This window comes from Hibiscus syriacus, unplaced genomic scaffold (genome assembly GCF_006381635.1).
Source record: "Hibiscus syriacus cultivar Baekdansim isolate YM2019G1 unplaced genomic scaffold, ASM638163v2 tig00110223_pilon, whole genome shotgun sequence".
Taxonomy (NCBI): domain Eukaryota; kingdom Viridiplantae; phylum Streptophyta; class Magnoliopsida; order Malvales; family Malvaceae; genus Hibiscus; species Hibiscus syriacus.
In genome coordinates, this window is record NW_024062636.1 from 800,139 (window position 1) to 807,759 (window position 7,621).

The window sequence follows — 7,621 nt, forward strand, 5'->3', positions numbered from 1 at the left end:
ACATGTTTGGTTAGGATCGTTATCTAATAAAAGCATGCTAGGGTAGATATAATGATTGGGTAGGCGTTATATTTATCTGTAGATAACATCTTTTAAATCTATTGATTATCTTGCTAGTACTAATTCGTTTTTCTCTTTTGATTGTGTTACTAACTTATTTATTTTATTTTGTGTGTGTCCTTTTTTCATCCTTTTTTACATTGCATTTAAGAGGATTGTCACTTTTGCATCTGCATTTGCGTCTTCTCATTCTGCATGACCATCATAAATAAAAGAAAGGTGTTGATTAACCGAGTAATCATTAGATTAGTAGAGCGATCATTGAGATGCAAAAGAGTTTTCATAACAAGGAAGAACCTGATCCGAAGGTTCAAGCTTGATCTGAAGAAACGAAGGGAAAAAGGAGATAGTTTACCTGGAGATAACGTATCACAGATGTCCACAGATGCTAACGTCAGTTTCAAACAGATTCATCTACAAGAGCTGATAGAGATTTGGGAGATTTGAAGAGTAGTTACCAAAGAGAAATTTCACAATAAATTTGGTGACATGGCCTATCTCCTCTGCGTAAAGATAGATGAGTCGTTGCTTAAAGCTCTAGTTCAATGTCAGAATTCTGCATATAAATGGTTCACTTTTAACATACAAGATTGGACACCAACAATAGAGGAGTATAAACCTCTATTTAACTTTGAGAGGTGATTCAGAGGCTGCGCTCAACTACTCATCTTCTGGATTCAAAGTCATTTATGGAATGAAGAGGAAACTGTTGGGGTCATAACTGAGATCATGGAGCTAAATAAAAGGGTCGAACCGCATTCGTAGATTGATCTCTCTTGTAAAGATAAAATCTCTTTTGAACGAATGAAACTCTTTTTAATAATGGTTACTTTTGTGAAATCGATGTCTTTTGCATTTTCATTCTGCATGGAATTCATTTAAGCATTTTACATGCATCATTCATGAAAACATGATATTAATATGTGGAGGATTCGATGAAGTGGTCCTAATCATGTGACATCACATTGCGAATAGAAGCAAGATTCGAATAATTAAAAGAATAAGCTGAAATCTGTATAGTGGGAGCTTGTTTAGCTGGTTGTAGGGCTGAGCTTTCCAGGATGATCTGAGAAAAGAGTCCCCATATCTTGAGGGCTACGAAGTTGATCTCATGTGTAGTTACCATATAGGAAGCTCCAGACATTCTGCTAAAAATCTTAAGGCACTGAAGCGTAAGATCCAGAACCTGATAAATTCAGGGGTATGGATAATCGAAGAAGGATGGGGACACTGCATATACCATTTGCATCCATAGAGATTGTTTTGTTTGAACTCGTTTTGTTCTGTCTTTAACATGTGCTTAAATATTTTTAATCTTAATGATTGAATTTATGCTACCTTCTAAGGTTGAACAATCGAACGAATTTTAATATTTAGTTCTTTGAATATCGAATGAATTACATATTCTTTTAATTCTTCAAGAATTATAGGTTTTTGACATATGGCAAGATTATTCCTTTCTTATCCCATCTAGAACCAGAAATAAAATCTCTCGATTCTTTACCCAAAGTAATTTATGGTCACTTTCAAAGACCAAATTTTGACATTACCTCTATTTGAGACCTTGAAATATCGCCTTTATTTTTTGAGACACAAAAAGTCATACCCATACCTTTCGTTGAGCCAATAAATTCACCATCATCTTCTTAGACGCTAAACCAACATTTTTATACCAATAAAACCTAAAGAAAGTGAGTACAAGAAGTTCACTTGAACATGAACATTCATATAAGAGGACACAATGTGGGGCATCTCGACTCAAACCTGAAGTTGAGCTTGTATAATTGAGACATGCTGGGAGCAAAAAGAAGAAAGAATTAATTCAAAATAATTTTATCATGCATTAATTACATTGTTTTCATGTGAATAAAATTAATCCTGAAAATCTATCCCCCTGGGGATACCTCTTCTGCAAGGACTTCTGTGTATGATATGATGAATGAACATTCTTTCATTATCCCTTCACAAAATAAGAAAATATATCCATTGAGTCCCCATTTGAGCCTGAATGATATTTTCTTCTGATTCAATCCTAACCAAGGATCACCCTCCACACTGGGGGCAAGGTAGAGAAAATATGCTCGCATGAGTGAAGACCATCAATCCAGATAAGATACTAAAATGTGAACCAAATGCCAAGTGCAGATATCAAATTAAAGCAAAGAAAAAAACAAAGAGAAAAGAATCAAAGAAAAAAAAAATTGCAAAGAGGAAAAAATCAAAGAGAAAAAAAAAGCAAAGAAAAGAAAAAAGAACAAAGAAAAAAACAAAAGAAAAAAACAAAGAAAAAGAAGTCAAGAAGCACACGCAAAGAGTTCCTCGACTTAAATGGCACATCGAGCTTCAAACCATGAGATTGATCAAGCACAATAATTCCATAATCACTTCACTTGAAGGTCATGGAACATTAAGAGAAAGACACATGCGAGCAAATTCAAGTTGAACAAGACAAGATTGAAGGCATCAAAATAAATTGACCCTTGGTTCAGTTACCCTTAAAAGTCCCTTCTAATCATACATGGATTTCTAAACAGAAGAAACTATCTGTAGATTTCATCCCGCCTGTCAGGATTAATCTTTTATTTATAAAAAGGTTTTATAAAATCATTAATGACTGATAGAGAAAAATAAAAAAGGGGCTTAAGACATAAATTTTGAATAACATCTTGAAACTAAAGGAGGATTCGAGTTGAAAATCTAAAAAGGTGGCTCGAATATGAAGACGGTACAACTATTGCATAGGAGGCGATCACACAAATCCCTTGATAAGGCATCGCACAACCCGAGTGTGACCATGAGAGTTGGGAGTCGGAGAACACTTCCGATAAATGAGTACAAAAGCCACTTCATCATATCAGTGAACAATAAATAAATGAGAACACCATACCTTTGACAAAAAATAACAACCTGAGACATTTCTATATTTTCCTTACCTAACCATTTCTCAAAGATAGCAATAATCTTGACACTTTTAAATAGCTATAATTTATTGAAGGATTAACAGTGTAATTAATTATTTGATATCTAATGAACTCTTGTTTTATTATTTGTTAATTGTGAAACCTCATAAGGGGTAATATTTTCAAATCATTGATTAAACATTTTTCAAAACTCTTTTAATTGATATTTTCATACTTTCGAATATACAAGAAGAAGAAAAACATTTTTCAAACAAGACAATCTCTCTGGAGTAGATCTTGGTAGTTGACATGTAGCTCTCAGACAAAAAGCTCATGCTTAGAATCAGTACTGAAGCAATCAACGATGAATAATGGGGCATCTTTGGAGATTCAACATCGAATGTTGGGGTATCTTTGGGGATTCAACTTCCTAATGCAAACGATCAGATCTTCTGAAGGCATTTCCTCTACCAGCAGGAAAAAACAGACTATCAGTATCCTTTAATGTTGTTCTCTCAAAACAAAATGTCGTATAGCCAGAGACAATTTTCTTTAAAAAAAAATTCTCTCTCTTGAGACAATTTCTTTTGAGGAAAAATCTTTGAGTTTGTTTCTATGAAAACAAATTTTGTCTCTTTTAAGACAGTTTCTAATGAAAAACCAACCTTTGAGTTTGTTTCCTTTAAAACAAGTTTAGTATATCTTGAGTCATTTTCTCTTAAAACACCTATCTTTTAGTCTGCTTTCCTTGAAACAAAGCAAACATCTTTGAGTCATTTCCTTGAAATGAATTTAGTCTCTTTTGAGACAGCTTCTCTTGAAGCATCATCTTTAAGTCGGTTTCTCTTGAAACCATTCTTCTAAAAGATGGCTTGCCGTCCTCATCGTGTAGGAACCGTGTCATCCCTGACCAGACCTTCTCACCACGTATGAGCTATGTCACTCCTGATAACTAACCATCCTCATCACTTAGGAATCGTGTAATCATTCCTAAAGATGGCTTGCCATCCTCATCACGTAGGAACCGTGTCATCCCTTGACCAGACCTCCTCATAGTGTAGGAGTCGTATCAACCCTAGATAAACAGTCGTCCTCATCACGTACGAACCATGTTATCACCCTTCCTAAAGATGGCTAGAACTCTTCATCACGTATTAGCCGTGTCATCCACCGACCAGATCTCCTCATCACGTAGGAGCCGTGTCACCTTTAGACGACCCGACCTCTTCATCATATATGAGCAGTGTCGTCCCCAACAACAACCACATCAAATTTTAAACTAAAAAAAGATAACCGGGCAAAAACTGGTTGCCTTTTTTGTCTTTACCCTATTATTGTTAACACAAGAATGTGCAAAGAGGGGTAGCTGTAGACACTCGTTTTTGTCCGAGTCTACAAAAAGATTATTTATTATTATTATTATTATATTTATTATTATTATTAAATATTTTATAACAATTTTTGTAGGCTTTACCTGAAGCCCAATATTGGAGCCCAACCCAATTACAACTACAACCAGACCATGCCCAGAAGCCAAGCCCTTTACCGTTCAAGCTCAACAGACCCATTTTTTAAGACTCGGAGCTCCACTCGAATCGGCCCAAGATCCAGGCCCTGCAACTGACCCAGACCCTCTAAGGTTTCCCATTCTCTATCCCAGCGCCACACCATCAGGACCGTCTGATCTGGACCCATCCAACGATCCAGATCAACAGCTATTTAGGGTATGAAATCCTAAGCCTAGCTATTGCCGCCACGGCCAAACCTCTGACACCGCCGCAACCAAACCTCTGACGTCACCGTTTCAACCCGATGTCACCAGTCAATCAAAGAAAGAAAAGCAGTAGAAAAAACTAAATAAAAATTGAAAAGTAATATGTGATATCTAAGGAAAATTCCTAGGAAATCTTGTAACATCCTCAATATCGGGTTAGGGATCAAATTGTAAAGTTTCAAAATATGGTGACTAGAGTAAAATAATGGATTAGTTTAATGATTTATTTGGAAATAAATCATAAAAGTTGTTAGTAATTATTAGATTAAGTAAAGGGAAAAATGGTCATTTGATAAGAAAGATTTTCATTTTTCCCTTATAAGATAATGAACCACGTGGGAAGAGGGAAAAGAAGTTCCAGAGTTCTCTTCATCTTTCTTTTTCCTTTACGCGTAAAACCAAGAGTCAAAGGTGAGTTTTCTGATTATTGGGTTTTTGGTTAAATTTAAGATTATTTTTTGATTATAAGATGATAACTAAGCTTAGGGAAAGCTTAAGTTATCGTAAATTCAAAGTATGATGGAGTTAGGAAGGATTAAAGATTTGAGGTTCTTAGAAGAAATCTTGGAATAGAGTTCATAACTTGAAATGGAAGTTAAATTTGACTTGTCATTAATATAATTAAGAGATATGAAGTAATGAAATGGAATTTGGAACATGTTAGAAATTGAGTATGATTCTTGAATTTCATAAGGAAGATAGGATTTTGAGGTTAAAGATGATTTACATGGATATAAGTTGGTTCAAGTAATGGTAGTTGAGTTTAATGACATAATAAGGGCTTAAAATAGAAGAATTAAGGGAAGAGTTGATGATTTTCGTGCTAAAATGACAGTTCTGGGCTATGTGCATCAATGCACATTAAATGTGTACCGATGCATCAAGGTTAAATTTCCAGAAATTGTTCAGTGTGTATCGAGGCACAAGAAGTGCATCGATGCACATGAAGTGCATCGATGCACCCTTAAAAATAGAAACATCGAATACAATTAATGCATCGATGCATAAGGAGTGCATCGATGCACATATTAAGGGATGCTTCGATACACTGTAGAATGCATCGATGCACTTCAAAGGGAAATTGAAATACATATTTCTTTTGATCTAAAAAATGATAGATTAGAGTATATCCATGGAATACTGATATATGTCAATGTATAAACATGTAGAAATCGAGCACGAACAAGTTACAGGATGACCATCAAGTTAAGATTCGATCGGAAGAAAGGAAATCATAAAAAGGGATTGGAACTTAGTGAGGCCCAGGTGAGTGTATACAAGTTAGTTTATGATGTTTAATGGAAATAAGACTTGCGACGAGTCTATTTCCTATATTAGAATGCATGAATTTATGATCATATGCATATGTTTAATTTGGGTATATATGATATGTATTACAAAATGTATTAAATGATTTGTGTGAATATATGTATTGTGATAAATTATAGGAATTAATATGAATGATCTATATGATTACATGGGAATGTGAAATAGGTTATGTGATAGGTGACCATATATGTTACATAGTATATGTGATCAATTATAAGAATCAATATAATAGATTTATATGACTACATGAAAATGGTGATGAGTTAAATAAGATTAAACTCTAGAGTAATATGAGAATGATATATTAGTGAAGGGAATTGAGTATAAATGATGATACCAAACCATAAGATAAGTATTTACTTATAGGATAATATGAGATTATATGCATATATAGTATAACTTTATGAGGAAGAATTAGGTGTTATATGATTAGGTATGATAATGATCTATGTGTAAGTAAATTAAATAATATATATATATATATATTTATTTATTTATAAGTATAATATAGGTTATGTAATGTAAGTGCATACTAAGAAATAAAGAATAAGATAGATGATACGATATAAATTATATTATAAATTAGTGATGTAGGAATGCGATATAAATAAGAAATAAATCTTATGTGTTATATGATAAAAATGAACATATGAGAATAAGAGATAAGATAAGTGACTTGGTGATAGAAGTTATATGACCATGAATTATGTAAATATGAATAATTTAAGTGATATGTAACTATGTGTACTGGAGTATGTATCTATGTGATGTGATATATGAGGTTATATGAAATATTATATTATATGATTATATGAGTATATGAAAAAGAATATATATTCATGTAAGTTATATAGAAATGAGTTGTGTAAACATGCCTGATATATATGACATGTTTATAGGAACACATGAGAAATGTTATATGATATGAGATATATGAATACGAAATGATATGAGAATTTACATGAACTACGTGATTACATGTATATGTAAATGAAGCTACGAGTTTATATGAATATGTGACATGTTTATATGAATATGGAAAAAAAGATAAAAGATAATGCACATGATATGTGTCATGAGAGCTAGGGCTATAGTTGGGAAGCCAAGAGTCGAGGGTGGTCTACGCGGTCCTTCGGGACATATATGTATTCTTTGGAACATGTATGAGGTCTTTTGAGACACATATTTGGTCATTGGCATATGTATATGTTTCTTAAGGAATTTTCTATGTGGTCCTTAGGGACATCTTATATGGCACTACGTTGCATTTCTATGCGGCACTTCGGTGCAATTCTACGTGGCACTCCGATGCATTTATACGAGATGTGGTGACATCATTAGTGCACAACCTCTATAGACTCACATATCTATAGTTCTCACATGTGTACATAGGCTAATAAAGAAGATGATATAAAAGAACCTTGTATGATATTATGTGCCTTGTTTGTAATCTTTATGGTAAAATGATATAGGTGATATGATGGTGATGTGTATATAGATTAATTAAAAAGAATAGGTACAAGAACATATGACTAAAAGATAAAGAAGAAAATGAGAC